A 17,639-nucleotide genomic window follows, 5' to 3' on the forward strand; every position below is an offset into this window, starting at 1 on the left:
CTGGTTTAATCCATGATTCCAGAACCTCCAGGAATGAAAAGGATGATGGAGTTCATGTATCTTGGACACTCATGATGTAACTTTCTACTAGGAAGTCCATCTCTTTCCCACCAAGTGGACAGGACTCAATATCTAACATTTTGCTAGATCGATGGTCCATGGTAAATGGTCGTCCGCAACGTAGAGCAATTCATTACATAGGAACGTATAAAGTGTGTTACCTTTGCATGTATGACATCGCCGCTGGATTAGTTCCTTCATCAAAAAAGAAATTGGTAAACAGTAAGAAAAGGGGTACTGCATTAATTGAGGAATTTCCTTTCTTAGAAAGGGGGGGGGGGGGATCATCACAGTATTTACTGCACTATGCGAGTGGGTCACAGAATCGGCTTCCAAAGTTTGAAGTGGGTCCCACCCCGGGATCCCATCTCAACATTGCTGACGTTGGGATTCTGTATTTCTTAAACTGAGAAGAGACTTGATGACCATAGCAGATCTATGCCCCAATTTAATGGGGGAACTCCTCCTTTAAAGGGGGGACTCTTGTAAAGACTGCTTCATCTTCTAGCACGACATTGAATGTCTTCGAGTAGACACTTGTGTTTCCCCTGATCCCATGCCTCGAGATTAAATTTGTCGCACAAATAGAATCGTGAGTCACTACAGGTCTGTTGTGTTGGGTCCCTGCTGTTTGGAGCAGTACATTTCTGGAATGATTTGCCCTTGGAAGGATTGAAGAGCCCTGAGGCACAGAGACTCAGGTTTGAGTGAATGGTGGTGTTTTTCACACTGCGGGAAAGTGTATTCAGCTAACAAGAATGTAATTAGTATTAATCTCAAAACTTGTTCTACCATTATAATCTCAAATTAAATTAATCCAGTCTTAAACAGTATTTAAATCTTATTTAAATGCATAAGATGAAGATGGAAAAGAGCCTGGTGCTGAACCCAAAGTTAGTCTCTTAACGGCTTGGGTTTATTATCATTAATCCAATCATTAAAGTTATTGTATTGAAAATGCTAAGACTCTGAAATCTTTTTTTACCCTGTACCAGTGCAAAATGCGCTGAAGTGTGCCGGTGGCCTTCCTCAGTCCAGCTTATGTTCTCTGCTCTTGATTCATCAGATTTCCCCAGTGAATGGTTCGAATTCCGATTTTTCATTTGTTCTGATCCATTTCTACACTGTGCCCAGTGCATAGTGTACTTCCTTTTTGTGAGAAATTGAATGATTTGGAGACATGACTGCCTACCTCCTGGTATGATCACATCTCATGTCTGTGAACCCCCATCACTAAATTAACCTGTACTCCACCCCATGGTTGCTATGGCGCACAGCAAGCGGGCTTAACTTGTGGCAATGTGTAAAATATTTATGCAGTACCAAAACAGTAACAAAGTCAAAATGCAGAACAATAAAAATCCCAAAACAAATTAGGAAAAAGTAAAATTCAATAGACCAATGACAAATCCAACCAGGAGAACCGGGGGTATATATATATATATATATATATATATATATATATATATATATATATATACACACGAAAACAGCGCAAAGTGCCAATGATCTTGAATGGTTGCGGTAGACTGAGACCTATGCAGAATCTGATGCGGGCCGCAATGGTGCATGGGTTGGATACAATAACCATATGAGACCTGGTCAGATTTTACCTTCTGACTTTAGACTCCTGTCCCAATCCACCACCGGAGTAAATCTCTAAAAGTAACCCCCCCCACCCCCCCTCCGAGGCACTTGGAGACTTGCAAGGTGTCAGGCAGAGGCCAACAGCAGGGTCCAGGCTGGCTCCAATCGTCACTAGGTACTTGCAGGAAAGTCTCTTGTGGCTTGTTGTATCCCTACAGCTGGAACAGGAGACCAACCTTGTACCCAGGAAGAAGACTTGTATTCCAAGGGTAAGAGAGCAGGTCCAGTCCTTCAGGGCTCCTCTTGGGTCTGACGGCTAGTACAGTGCTCTTCTACCTCCGGTCCAGGAATGTTCTAAAGTGGGTGCTTGGAGATGCAACAAGTATGCCTGGCACTAGCTAGCTGGTGGAAAGGTCTCGAACACACCCTAGCCAATGGGGTAAAAGGTCCCTGGGCCAACTTTACCCACTTGGGCTTTTTTAAGATGTCCAGTCTTCGTCTGCACTAAACTTGGACTCTGGGGGGGGGGGGGGGGGGGGGGGGTGGTGTCTACTCTGGTAGTTCGAGCGTCCTCGCACATCTAATACTAAAGTCCAGTTTGAGGTACACTGCACCCACAATAAACCCAGCCCCTGACCGGTTGAGGGAAGGTGGGGTTCAGTTAATGGTTACTCAACTGTCTTGGCATCCGTTACCTTCCTTTCAAGTAGTGCGAAAAAGTGGTTCAACCAAATGTGATTCTAAGGACCCAACCTCTTTATTAGTACAACATCTTCCCATCAAGAGCACGTCAAGTGTTTATGTAAAACCCAGAAACAGACTTCTGCTAGGACGCAGCAGGATTCTTCAGCAACCAAGCAGTGGATACACATTCTTTGCCTCTTGCTCACATCCTTTCAATTCTGCTGCAAGTGTTGTACGTACACCCAGCAGACTTGATAATTAGTATTTGACACTATTGGGAAACTGGATGCCCACAGCTGCCGTCTTGTGAGATTCTTAGTAATCTCTGCACAAACAGGAAATTCAATTGTTTGCTTCTGAGAGGCATTTCACACTTTTTTTCTGGCTAATCTCTGGCTTGGAGAAGTTGTAGATCAAATGTATATTAGCCATCAAACTTCAGGCAGGGAATAGGTAACTTTCTAAAAGTTACATTTCCTTAATATTTGTTAAAAATCTGGATTTTTAAGGCCGGTTGAATAGCTACTTAATTTGCTAGCTAGTCAGTACTCTGTTCTACAAAGCAGAGCTAGTTCTTAGAGTGACTAGTCCCCAAGGCTATTCTTCAGGACATGTTAACATTCTACATGTCCTACTTTTAAAACCTGGACAAAAGATGCCAAGTTTAAAGGTTACTGTATCCATTCAACAGCATTTGGCTAAATGGGTGCATTGACTTCAGACAGCCTTCTCCTGCTTGGCAAGTGAAAGCAAAACGAAGCCTTCCACCTGTTGGCTCAGTTTTGGTTGGGAAGAAATTCCCCAAGGCAAAATGGCAGGAAAACAGCTGTCTACAGGGTTGGTCCCCTCCCGCCCCCCCGGTTACTACAGCACCTTTGCCCATGCCTTAAAGCATCTGGCTCAGAGTGAGGAATTGCCGAGGGATTGTAAGCGGTCTTTCTCAAGCTCCCCTATGTCTGTTCCTATATCTGAACCTTCCCTCTCAATGCTTACCTCTACCTCTTTGCCTGGCATCATTTAAGGGATTTGTGGGGTTCTCAGACATTTCGTCTGTTTTTGAACTACAATTAGCGGAAAAGTGGGCGGTAAAATTCATGGGGTCAAAATATTCCTTGCCCAGGGACCAAGTAATTAAGATGATACTGCTTTGAGAAGAGCCAACTCTACACAGTAAAGAGTCCCACTTCAAAAAATGCATGACTAGTTAATAGGCTTGTGCAATTCATTAAAAGGTCTGTTGTGCCACCCACGTGTTTCCAAGTATGGCGCCACATCCCACACTGCCCGCAGTGTCAGTCCATAAACCTAACTCTACAGACTTGGATGGGGGACCGAGCCACACTACCCTGCTGTTGAAGCCCTCCAGAAATGTGATCCAAATCTGCATGTCCTGGCGGACCTCAGCCGACCGTCTCGTGTGATGGTGCTTCTCCCGCAGACCAGTCATGGTCTGCGAGATTGAACGGGAGAATTGCCGTGCCTTGGGTATCACTCTCAGGTGAAGTTCAACTGGCCCACAGTCTGCTGTTGCTGATGTAATGTCACTTAGTCTCTGGCCAAACATTGCTGGAGTGCTGCTTTAACAACCCTCTACCGAGTCCAATTCAATGCCAAAGAATTCAAATGTGGTTGCTGGACCCACCGTCTTACCCGGCACCAGCGGGACCCCGAAAGCCCGCATGAGCACGCAAAATTCCTGCAATGCCCACGCACACTCCTGTGAACCCGCTGACCTGAGAGTCATCCAGATAATGCATGACTTGTTGATGTCCAGTCGTCTGTCTAAAAATCCACTCCAAAAAAGAACTGAATTTCTCAGAGTAGGCGCAGGAAACAGCACAACCCATGGGCATGCACTTATCCATATAGAATTTGCCTTGAAATGAGAAACCTAGCAGATGCTGATCTAGAGGATGAACCAGCAGTAGACAAAGCGGATTCAATATCTGACTTTGCCAACAAGGCCCCAGGTCCCAAAGTTCTCAGCATATCCACAGCCTGGTCAAAGGAGGCATACTTAATGCTCCAAATGTCTTCATTGATGGCGTCATTTAGCGATGCAACCCTAGGCGCTGACAGATTATGAATCAGCCTGAACTCACCCTCATCCTTCTTTGGCACCACGCCGTGCGGTGAGCAAACAAAATTGTGCACAGGGATATGATCAAAAGCACCCGCTATCCTGCATAGGCGCAGTTCCTTTGGAATTTTTGTCGCTGCCACCTCTGGGTTGTTCCGAACAGATAGTTGATTACTACACTCTGACGTTCCGGTGTAGTCCACCGCTTCGATCCTAAAGCCCTGCAAAAAACCTTCTTGTAACATCCTCGCAGAGGCATGGTCTGGGTACCTGTTCAGCCAAGGAGTCCTAGCCAGAACGCCAATGGGCGAATGCGACACCAGCCATACTCTCCCTATTCTTGTTTCTTTCTTCCCCTATTTCCAGAGGAGGCGCTACCTCTTTTTTGCGGCATGTTTCTGGGTGGGAAGGTTGGTTACAAATGGAACATGCGTGTCTGAACTTGCATGTGCCTTGTGCATGATCGTTTATTAAAATCCCAGCAAACCCCTTTTCATCCCCCACTGTTCCCTGCACTAGGGGCCGTGCCACCGCCCTGTGCCGGCCAAAAGGGCTGATGGGATTGTGGGGGTGGTAGCTTCTGTTCCAACTCGGCCCGCACTATCAGGTTGCCCTGCTGTGAACTGGCCATACCATGATATTGAGTTTTAGGAAAGCTAAAGAGTTTGACTCCTCACTTTCCTGGGATCAGATTGACTCATGTCCTAGTCCTTCCATCCCCCCCCCCCCTCCTCCCCTATTTATCATGGAAAGTTGTGATCCTACACTGGTAAAACGCCATCTCTGCCTGCACGTTGGGGAAACGCTCAGCTAAATTCACCATAAACACAGAGAAGGCACTAATCCAGTTGTTCAATGTCTCCTCCACCCTGAATCTTGCCATTTGCTATTCAACATCCAATCCTTCTGTTTACTAGCATATTCCATTTCCCTGTTATCCACAAGCAAAGAAAACATTGACATAAGCGCCAGCCCAAATTAAATCCTTCACTTCTCGTGTTACATGCTGAGTCAAATGTTCCCTCCTGGAGGGTAATGTACCCTCGCCCAGCACTAGTAATGCCACCTCCATACCAATTTCTCCGGCACCCGTTGGTTCTACCATCTTGTCCTTTCCAGGGTTGATGCCTGGAGATGCTGTTTGTGGAGGGATAGGCGTACTTGGTACCCTGCTACTTGGGGCGGTCATGATCCTTGCCACCATCTTATGTGCCTCCACTAGAGGATGCTCCTTCACGCCCACTGAAGACGGTAAGATCCCCCTATTCCTACCCAAGGGAGAACTGCCGCTATCTGCGCAGCTAGCTCAGGTGGGACCTGACCAACCCCTGCAGGTGCTTAAACTGGATGGGGGCTGCTGCGCCCGGGACGGGAATCCCTGGGACTGGCATGCGGTTGGACATGGGTACCACCGGGACTATCCCTGTGACCACCAGAGGCACTGAGCTTGGTGTTGGCACCGGCGCGGCAGGTGCCGGTTTTACAGGTATTTGTGCCTGGATCTGAGGAGTAGATATAGGGATCACCAGTGGCACCAGCACCCCTTCAGGATCCCCCCCCCAGAAGGACCCTCTCCCATGCAGCTTTGGGACTCGCACATTCCCCCTCTTGGCTCTAGCCCGCTTGGATAGTGGATCCAATTCCCCCCAGGGCTGTGGGGGTACTATTGTTCGCTTGGGCCTTACTGCTGGTCCAGCCTGATCATCCAACCTCTGCCTGAGCTCTGCCACGCTCTTTCCTATCTGTTCTACTTTCCCCAATCTCCTGTTCATTGTTGCCATACTACGCATCATACCTTGCAGCATATGCTCCAAGTGGGAACGCTTTGTGCCACGTTTACTGGCCATCTGCCTTTACTTCACAGCTGTTAAGTCACCTACAACTGTGCTAACACTGTGAGCACAATGTATCCTTGCTACCACCGGGACCTAACCCGGCTTTTACAAGCACAAAGTTGGGGGTATACAGACTGGCCGTAAGCACCACGCCCCTGGGACCGCGCCCCACCAGCTAGCCTGGGTGTTGGGTGAGCGAACTCTAGCCCGGCGGCCCACCAGAAGCAGTGAAGTGCAGGCCTGCCTGTGTCCCCTGCTTGTGTTGTCCACCGCTTCACTCCTCGTCATCTCAGCAAGCGGTGCCCCCCTCAATGAGGTCCTACGATGAAAACAAGATTAGCATATAGTACTGCCTCACACCGCCAAAACCTATTCAACCTTATAGTTGTGCTCTCAGGAATCAGTCGCTAAAAAGGAAAGCGAGTATGCTGTTCAAATGCAAGCCGAATCACCTCTAAACTAGGTATCCACGCACTTTACATGAGCATCAGTTAAATCACGCAAGCGTTAAAAACACAGGAGTATTCAGAATTCTTTAAGCTCAGTGCTCCTGACCCCGAGCACGATTTTATTGATTCCTCTACACCATACACTGCAATCTGAATTTGAACCCCTCAATTTTTAACAAGGTGCTCATTAAAATATTGCCATGTGATTCACCTTTAAAACGCCCCACGAGCAGAGAAAATCGCTTTTAACAAGCGCCTTGTTGACCTGTGGAACACCCCACGCTCCGGTGAGCAGTTGGTTCTTTAGGCCCACATGCATCAAGCACTTTTTCATTCGCAAACGGTGCGATTCCTTAAAATCGGCCGTTTGCGAATGCAAAAGTGCTTTTTGGGATGCATGAAGCAATTTTAGAATTCGTAACATGTTTGCGAATTCTAAAATTGCGGGTGCTTTTAAGAAGTCGCAGATGTGCGATTTCTTAAAAGCAATGCATCATTATTTTAAAAAGTGAAAATTCGCAAATAGGGTGCCAAATTTACAGAGTGGTTGAACCACTCGGTAAATTTGGAAAAAGTGTTTAAAATGTTGAAAATGCTTTTTTTTCAACATTCATGTTACGGACACACATGTCCTTAGGACATGTGTGTGTGTGTACAACATGATGCGAAAAATACATTTCAGGGGTGCATGGGGGGGGTCCTTTGGACCCCCCCCTGCACCCATGAAATTTTCTAAGTGCCACTCGCAATTTGCATTGACTCCTATGGGCCTTTTGGCCCATAGGAATCAATGGGAATTGCGAAAATTAACTTAAGAATTCGGTATTTCTTTGGGATTCGGTAAAAATTGCGATTTTTACCGAATCACAAAGAAATACCGAAAAAAATGATGCATAGCATTTTGCACTTCTTAATTTGCGATTCCTTATTTTTCGCAAATTAAGAAATGCAAAATGACACAATGATGCATGTGGGCCTTTGAGCGTTGCGCAGTGATATTGCAGGCTTCTTGTTTTTATCGAAATCATGGCACACTTTCTAATACTTCCTGCTAGCTTCGAACTCTTATCAGCCCAGTAAGAGCAGTATTTCTCATTCGGGAGCAGGTGCTGAACAAAGTGTACTCTCCTCTAAGGATTGCTTCAAAATACTTGTTCCAGGCGCTCCCACATTATAGGGAAAATTGCCCCCGAGTGCCCCGCTCAGCCCTGGACCCTGTGAGCAGCCTCTCCTGCCCGTAAGCGTGTGTACGCCCTACCATGTTGCAGGCTCTCTACACTCCGGTCCCTGCACCGCTCCCAAGACCGGTTCTTGCTCCACCGCCGCACCAGCCGCCTCGCCGGTAACCGCCGATGCCGTCTCCACTCTGTCCTCTCGATGCTGGGACCGCAGAGGAAACTCGCTGCATGCTCCTGCCCGCCCTGTAAAGGAGGAAAAAGAAAAACTCGCTGACTTGCTCAGTGTTGCCTGGGTCCCCGACGTAAACCTGGATCCTAGAAGACAAAATCAGAAAAAAGGTAACAGCCTGAAGAGGTTGGGGGGCAAAGGGAAGGCCTGGGGAGCGTGGGAACAAAAGAACGCCTCTGCGTCTGTCTTGTGTTCGTCTGCCAGATTCCTTCTGACAGTGAGTTTTTGGATACCGAGGCAGTAGCCTCGTTACTCCACATTCATTTCGAATATTTTTTTTGTCGCTGTTTAGGTTGTCTTATTGAAGTGTGACTCTTTGTCACAGTTGAGGTTGTATCACATGGTCTCCGGCCTTTTAAACCCTCCACAGCAGACCAGTCCCAACTGGTCTGCCCCTCTGCTCCCCCCCCTTTCACCTGCAAGCGATTCTATTGCTTCCGGGTCAACTGGGGAGCAGTGCACCAATCACTGGCTGGGTGCGCGTCATGTTGCGGCAGGGGGGGGCGTGCCTCACCATGGTTGCTGACAAGGGGATCAGGGGAGGCCGGTGCCCTGCTATACATGCGGTGGGCCCGATGTGCCCCCCCCCCCCCCCCTTCGTCTCTTGGTGGTCCCTGCCTTTGTCAGGCTCCGACCTTAATCTCCGCTGCTGCAAGGGCATCACCACTCTAGTGGTGTGGGCGTGTCCTCTGTTCATGCTGGAGTCTTGTGGGTGCTAAACTGTTGCTGGAAGAGGGTTCAGTGGGGGGCAAGTTTGCCATTGCTTTGGTGGCATCTTGTTGAGCGACTTTTTTGTTTTTTTGTTGAGGTAAGGTTTGTGGGAGAGAGTAGGTGGTATCTGGGTAGGCCAGGAGGAGGAAGCGACTGGCGCACTCTATAGGGCCTATTCACAAACCACCTCTTGTAGTACACTTAGTGGTACTCCACTAGGTCCACTCATGTCCTACAAAATGCTTCAGTGGCCTCTGCCTCTCATATCTTATGCTTTGAGATCTGTAGCCTGACTGCTTAACTCTCTGGCCCGACTGAGTGTGGGACATGCACTTGTCCACAAAAGAGCTAAGCCCTTTCCTATTGAACTTTTAAAGTTACTAAGGCAAAAACGTCCGAAACAATAGTAAGTCCAGCATCACACAGTCAACCACTGGTACTGCAACACCTTTCCCTAGCAAACAATGGAGGTAGGGACTTAACCTAACACCAAACGCACAAAAGGTGATGGGAGGAATGCTTGCAAATAGTCCATCCACTGATGTTCACACACTACTTACCTTAGGTCAAGTGCTTTCTGTTGGATAGTCTACCCCAGTTGATAGAATTCACTTTTCGATGCCCCAATCATCCCCTTTCTCATATGTAAGTTAGCATCATATGGCTAACTAATGGAGTACGTATATATACTTATGTTGAATTATTCCCGTTTGCTACTTTATTATTCAAATGTATGTGTGACGATATTAGTTCCTTAGCTTAGCTTGTGTGCCACCATTTTGTGTATCCCTCTGTGCCCGCGAGCCTCACTCTCTCGTCTGCCCCTCCCGCAGGAATAGAGAATTTCACTAAGACAGCAGTTTTCGTTTCTCAGCTTACTGTGGCCGAAACTAACAAGTCTCTTTATCAGTAATGTTCTCATGCCCCAGAGACGCTGAAGCCTAGCTCCATGGCCTTGAGTAAAGATAGCGATGTATCCTTTGCAGGTGCAGATGCCTGCTGCATGATGGCATTGTTCGCTGGTCTGGGCTTCAGTAATTTTCCAGAAGGGGCGTACCCTAATGATCTGTGTTGCATTATAATGTATTGCTGTGATGCAGAGAGTCAGTCCTCTCGTCCTCACTCCTAGGAGTGAGGTCGGACAGGGCCCTCTCATATGAGTGTGCTTGGCCTAATAAAGACTATTGTTCATTCTTCTCCACTGTCCGGCTGACTTTCTACAGAATTACTATAGGTGAGTGCGGTAAGTCACTCGGGTGGATTTGAGCCACGCTTATCAGATGGCGCCCGCATAGGGACCCCGCGATAAAGATCTTTCTCACCCGTAAGTGGGTAGCAGAAGACCGGGGACCCGCTGGTCGGCACGGTGGGCCCGGGTACCCATCTGATGCCGAGCTTGGTTCTCGCAGTGCTGCCCCACCCTGCTGATCGGGAGAGGTCCCGGTTTGGATCTTACGCCGGGGTCCAGAAGGCGGAACTCGAAGCTGACCGTGTTGGTCCTGGCAGCCGGAGGTGGAGAACGGTAGAGGTCTGTGCCGCCTACGGAAGGTGAGTGGTCCACCTGTGATTGTTTCAGGAACTGGAGTGTTCCGGGAGACTAGGGTGTCTCCAGTGGTTTGAGGAGCCGGCGTGCTCCTGGGGCTAGTGTGCTCCGGGGAACTCAGAGTGCGAGCAGGCGCTCTGACAGACTTGACGAGGTTGGGAGAATATCTAGATATATTGTTTGTAAGTAATCCGACCGGGTGGTACTGTGGTGAAGGCGTGGCTCATCGCGGGTGGACTCCGGTACTTACCCTGAACTCCTAGAGTGGCGGTTCAGTAGAGGTGAGTCCTGGGTCTCCCGTGGTAAAGTGCGCAGTGATCCGTAGTGCCGCACGGGGAGCAGATTTGTTCCCCATCCTCGGAACAGTTAGCGTACTGTTCGGTCTGCGGTAGGGTCCAGGTTCCCCAGGACTTGGTCGACGGGCCTTGTCCCATTTGGTAACATGTGTTTGGAGGTATTGTATATATGTGTGTGTGTGGTTTCTTAACGTATAATTATATGTGTGTACGAATGAGCTCGAGCTAATGATTTAAGGTAACTAAGTTTGTGGAGAAGTGTTTCTTTCACACCAAGGTAGAGATGCCGTGTTTCAGTAAGTTACGATGTTTTGGATGCTGTTGTCGCCCCTCAGATACTAGGCTGGCCGAGAGCCAACCTGCACCCCCTGAGGGCACTCCGAGCTTTGATATGTCTATCAAGCATGGATTGCCCCCGATTTTGTTTGGCACTTTATGGCACCGGTACACCGCTGACAATGTGGATTTACAATGGCCCTTGACAGGTTCTTTCGAAGAAGCTAAATTGGACTATTTGCAGGACAAATTGTTTGCTAGGCGTAGCCGTCAAAGCATGTTTGATTCTTTAAGAGTGTGGCAGAAAGAAGCCAGGAAACGTAAGATGAGAGAAGAGAAAGAGGCTTTTAAAAAGTCCGCGCAGACTATGGCGCAGAAAGCGAGAGAACATACTAAGAATGAGAATGAGCAGCGTTTGGAGCGCGCAGATAGGCTTTGCAGGTTGAAAGAAAATAAAAGTTATGTAGTGCGAGAGGATGACCAAGATGAGATGGAGGACATTTTGAGTACTCGACCCCCTCCTCCTTATGCCCCGCAGTCATTGTACCCCTCCTTGCCAGCTCCGGCCTCCACTAGTGGGGTTCCGGGTCCATCGGCAAGTGCCCCACACCAACATGGCGCAGCGATTTCCCCGCCTTCGACACCTCTCGTTTCTTTGCTCCAGACCACTTCACCTACACCCTCCCAATTCTCTTTAGCACTCCCTACTGTTTCAGCTAGCACCACCCCCAGTCAGGAGATGTTAACGCAGAGTTGAGGCGCAGGTAGCGGACTGTTCTCACAGGTACGGAAGTTGCTTACGCGTTCTACAGTTGGTTTAGATGAGAAGAGTATAGTGGCTAATCAGGCATGCCAATGGGCTAGGAATAATATTTATTCGTTTGAAGATATTTGGTCCACAATGAAAGATTTTGAGCCCTTGATGCAACAGCACGCTTTGTGGCATATGTCAAATGTATTGATACCGCTATGGGAACAGGGGTATGGAGGTGTGGCTCCGGCGACTTTGGGAGATATACAGAGCGGAGCCTTCAGAACGAATACTGGGGTGAAGGAGGAGATACGTAGCTTACGCGCTTTATTACAGTACAGAAATGAATTGCCCTCCGCAGGTATGCCCCATTTTCCAGGTATACATCCAATGCGTGAGGTGCATCCTATCTTTCATCCCGAGATCCCCGAGATGGTAGATCCAGTTACGAAAGCTGTCACCAGGAATAGGGTAGATGCACATTTTCAGGAGCAATGGGTGTATACACCATGGAAGAGAAGTGAGGTATTCGCCTTAAAGGCTCAGTTGCCAGATTCTAGGAAGAACCCTACTGCATACTACAAAGAGTTAACGGAAGCCGCGTCTTCCACTGTAATGACTTTGGCTGATGTTGAATTGTTTTTTGGGCTTTTGGTCCCAGTCGATGTATGGCGGCAAGTGAAAGGAACAGACCATTCGGAAGAGTTGGGGGGTACGTGGCAGGAGTTACAGGATTGGGATAAAGAACGTAAGCCAGGAGAAAAGCCGAAAGCTGAGATTTTGGCCTTGCCGGGGCGCATAATAAAATACATGCACTCTCTCATTCCCCAGAAGAAGGTAGACTGGGATAAGTTGACGGCTTGCAAGCAGAAAAAGGATGAGGCGGTTTCAGACTTCTTCACGAGGTTCAAAGAGACGTTCATGGATTTTAGTGGGCAGGATGTATCACAGGATGGAGGGTTGCGACTTTTTGTTAATAGGTTTGTCATGAACTTATTGCCCGAGATTTCAGCGAGATTGCAAGCGTCGGAGAGTACATGGACGACATCCTCTCCCTCTGGTATCCTCAGTATGGCCCAGTATTATGAACACAGAGAAAATGAGAGCAAGGACAAGCAGGAAAAGAAGGCTAAGGATTTGAAGACTAGGGTTTTGTTGCAGCAAGTGTCGAGGGGTCGAGGAAGAGGTGCAGCACCAGGACGTGGTGGTGGCGGCTATGGGAGAGGTGAGAGTAGGGAGCGATTGGGACCAAATCAGTGTGCGAAGTGTAAGCAAGAGGGGCATTGGTGGAGGGATTGCCCACTGCTTCAGTCGAATGCCGGTTCAGGGCGAGGACGAGGAAGAGGTAGTGGTGACTCCGGGAGACAGAACGCACGGTCAGATGGAGGCGGGAGACCGGGAGGTAATTACTTCGACAATGGTGCAGACAGGCAACAGTTGCAGAGGGGCGGTGGTCAGTATTATAATGATGATTACTCTGTAGACGATTTGACAGGGTTCTCCCATAACTAGGACAGCGTAGGACAGAGCGAGGGACCAGTGCCTGTGGAAGTTGATCAGAAGGGACCCTATGTCGAGGCAGACTTTTTGGGGTCTCAGCAAAAATTTCTAGTGGATACGGGTGCAACGAAAAGTTCAGTGGCTCATTCTCGGGTCCCCGGGGCGGCTCTGTCTGGCAAGAACAATATCTCTGTGGGTTTTTCAGGTACCCCAGTGATTAGCCCCATTTCTAAACCCCTTACGTTGACGATTGGTCCTTTCACTGTCGATTCACCGTTCCTATTGACATCGAATTGTGGAGAAAATTTGCTGGGCTTAGACTTACTGAAGAGGTTGCACGCCACCATCTATTGCTCCCCGGACGGCGTGTACCTCACGTTAGGCCCGACTGTCGCTCGCCCACTACAATGTTTTTCTAAAGATGACCCATTACCACCTGAATTTGATGGGATACCCAACAGTTTGTGGGCTGTCAATGATACAGATGTAGGTAAAATGGATATCGCCCCGGTAACAATCAGGGTAAAGGTGGGAGCGAAACTACCCAGGGTTCCACAGTACAGGATTCCTAGAGAGGGAGAAAAAGCCCTGTTACAAATAATACAAGATTTGATTCGGTCTGGTGTAGTGGAAGAAACGGATTCGAACATATGTAACAGCCCTATACTACCGATCCTTAAAAGACGGTCGCCTGAAGCTACAGATAATACTCCTGATGTATATAGGTTTGTGATCGATCTGCGCCATGTGAATAGAGTAGTGGAGCCACAATACCCGGTTGTCTCGGACATCACTACGATATTGACAATGATTCCCCCCTCTGCTAAATATTTCTCTGTTCTGGATCTGAAGAATGCTTTCTTCAGTATTCCAGTACATGAAGACAGCCGTTATCTGTTCGGATTCTCATTGGCTGGCCGAAGCTTCAGGTTTAAGAGAATTCCCCAAGGGTACACTGAAAGTCAGAGCATATATAGTCAGGCACTGAAGGCGCAACTGGATGAACTGGAAGTTCCACCTGGCAACGTCATGTTGCAGTATGTGGATGATATCCTGATAGCGTCGGACGACGAGAAGGGTTGTCGGGATGCTACGATTAAATTATTGCACCATTTGGCAAAAAGGGGGCATAAGGTGTCCCTTCCAAAGTTTCAATACTGTTGAACGGAGGTTACCTACCTCGGTCACCTCCTTTCGAAAGTGGGGAGAAGATTGACGCCAGAGCGCATAAAAGCGATTACTAACATGAAGGTACCTAACACGCAGCGAGAGGTGCGCGCATTTCTGGGCATAACATCGTATTGTCGCCAGTGGATACCTAATTATGCGTTACTAACGAAACCCTTTTGTATCTGACTACCAAAGAAGTGCGCGAACCCCTTACCCTGGACCCCTGCATGTCAGGAAGCGTTTGAGTCACTAAAAACAGCTTTATGTTCTGCACCCGTTCTGGGAACACCTGATTACCAGAAGCCTTTTGTTCTTTACGTACATGAGGCGGAAGGTTGCGCGTTGTCTGTCTTAACACAGTGTTTTGGAGGGAAACAGAGACCCTGCGCTTACTTCTCTGCAATGCTTGACAATGTGGCGAGAGCGCTGCCGAGTTGTCTGAGAGCCACGGCGGCTGCTGCGGTCTCTATAAGACAATCGGCAGGGCTTGTATTGGGTTCAGATCTCACAGTAATGGTACCGCATGCTGTGGACATTTTACTAAACAGAACACAGACGCAGCATTTAACTAGTGCTCGTCTTACCGGCTATGAGATGACACTCTTTGCACCTCATGTGACAATAAAAAGGTGCGCTACACTGAATCCTGCCACATTGTTACCTATCCCCACAGATACAAAGGACGATGACATACATGACTGTCTGTTTAGGACAGAAGAGGAGACAAAGGGGAGGGTGGATCTGACAGACAAGCCCTTAGACGAACCGGACGGGGAGTTGTACGTAGATGGGTCTTGTTTCAAGTTGGCAGATGGTACATCGACAGCAGCGTATGCAATAATGACATTACAGACGGTAGTGGAGACCTCTAGGATACCTTACAATTCGGCCCAAGCTGCAGAGATCATAGCCTTACTCAGAGCATGTGAATTGAGTGAAGGACTGGACGTGAACATTTACACTGACAGCCAATACGCCTTTGGCGTGGCTCATAATTATGGGCGACTGTGGGCAGAACGGGGCTTTCTGACTTCACATGGACAACGCATACAGCATGGTCCACTGATATTACGACTGTTAGCAGCACTGACGTTACCCAAGCGATTGGCTGTGATAAAGTGTAGCGCACACAAGACAATAGTGGATGATGTGGGACGAGGCAATGCCTTTGCAGACGGAACGGCAAAAGAAACAGCTCGGACAAAATTACCACGGATGTTTGTGGCAGGCCCAGCTAGATGGGTACCAGATGTTAACATGTTTGCAGATACTGTACAAAGTGTGAAAAATATACAGGGAAAAGCGACTGAGGATGAATTGAGGACTTGGAAGGATGGTGGGGGGCGATTGGATGCAGATGAATGTTGGACAGATGTGACCGATAAGAGACGATGGTTACTGCCGAATGCATATGTTCTTCCAGTGGTGACAATGGCTCATGGGCCTGCACATATTAGTGCTAAGGGTATAAGCAAACTGTTGGACCCATATGAGTGTGCTTGGCCTAATAAAGACTATTGTTCATTCTTCTACACTGTCCGGCTGACTTTCTACAGAATTGCTATAGGTGAGTGCGGTAAGTCACTCGGGTGGATTTGAGCCACGCTTATCACAGTGCTTAATTTGAGCTTGTGGTTTCTGGCACTCTGCATCAGCAATTAATTGTCAACAGAGGCACTTATCGTGCCAAGGTTTGAGATGAGCACAACAGTAGTTTTTTTAATTCAATATACATTAGTTGAGTAATACTTGCTGCCCCAGCCATTCTTATAGGTTTGGGGGCCTTAAATAGTCTGAGTTGTCCCATTTGTAGGGTGATATTTAGTAGTTTGATCTGTCATCGGCGGCTTTGGCTGGGGAAGTGGGTGAAATGCCCTCCTGACGAGGGCCCTGGCACTTAAACGTTTACAAATTAAGCACTGGTACCACTGCACCAAGGAACTTACACCGCCCCACTTTTTGTGTTTTTTCGTTTTAGTAACGGAAGATACTCCTATCCAAGGTAGGTGTATTTATGAATTTTTACTTTTAACGTACGTTTGTTAGAAAGAAGACTCTGCTCTACCAATTTCCCTTTTTGCGTGCTGTACTTTAGATGAGACTCAAAGTACAACGCGATTTTGAAATTAAATTGTGTCCTAGTATCTGCTTTAGTGGTGTGGATTTCATGTTTTTGTCAGTTTTTTGGAAACACTTGAGAGCTGCACTGAGACAACTGCTGGTCCTCAAAATGGCTGGACTCGTGAGGGCCCATGGGAAACTTAGTATCCGTTTCTCTCCGGGGCATTTATTAGCCCTACTAAACATGCCTATTTCAAAGTGGAACACTCTGCTGAAACAGCTTCAATTGATTTCAGGCTGAAAATGAACGATGAGAAAAATAATGTGCCGCAGAAATTGTTTCTAGCTCAATCTGGAGATTATGCTGCAGATTGATTGTGTGGCAAATGCGGTAAAACCATAATTATGCAAAAAAGCTGCACAATCACCTTTTTCCAGCGGTCCTGTTGATAGGACTGGAAGCCTATAAGAAGCTGGGATAGAACTGGGGATCCTGCCCCTGCTGCAAGTTGTGGCTTTTCAGGTGCATCCGGGTATGCACTAGTGTGCATCCTGACAACCCCATTTTAGCAGATGTACTTAGCTGCCTGAGCCATTTGCGCTATGCCTGCTAAATAAAATGGATTGTACCTGTATTAAGGGATCAGAGTTGAACTAGGCCCTTCAGACACCTTGCAGTACTCCTTCCAGAGGTCCTTGTGTGCCTCTTGCTCTTTTTTGTTTGTTGGACAGACAGATAAAAGACTGAAGAGGCGGGTCAGAGTGATACTGTGGATAGACCGCACCTAGCGCTTCGACCACAAAAGCTTTCCGCCGCAGCAGCATGGTTTTCTCTAGATTGCTCCACCCTCATATGTTCCACCTCTTGATGATCCTCATCTGTGCAAGTGGTGGTTGGAAAACCTTAAAAGCCAAAGGGAGAATGCTGCCTGATCCAAGACACATTCACATCTCAAAGGATCCAAACGGGTGAGGGTAGACCCGTGGGTTAACGCACCTACTTCAGAGACAGTCCACCTGCCCCCCCTCTTTTCAGGGTCCACCGGTTTTAACCTCATAGATGCTATTCAACATTCCTCCCCAGTGCTGCGCTGTCCATTAGAACTAGTGCTGAATGGACGTTCAATGGTTGTGCGCAGCACTGGGGAGGTAGTGCTGCCGTCGGCCAATGCACTGAGGCAGCACTTAAGGTGTTAAAGCTCAAACTCGGTGCTCAGAGACAAGAGTTC

This window comes from Lissotriton vulgaris, chromosome 12, assembly GCF_964263255.1.
Source record: "Lissotriton vulgaris chromosome 12, aLisVul1.2, whole genome shotgun sequence".
In the NCBI taxonomy this organism is placed as follows: domain Eukaryota; kingdom Metazoa; phylum Chordata; class Amphibia; order Caudata; family Salamandridae; genus Lissotriton; species Lissotriton vulgaris.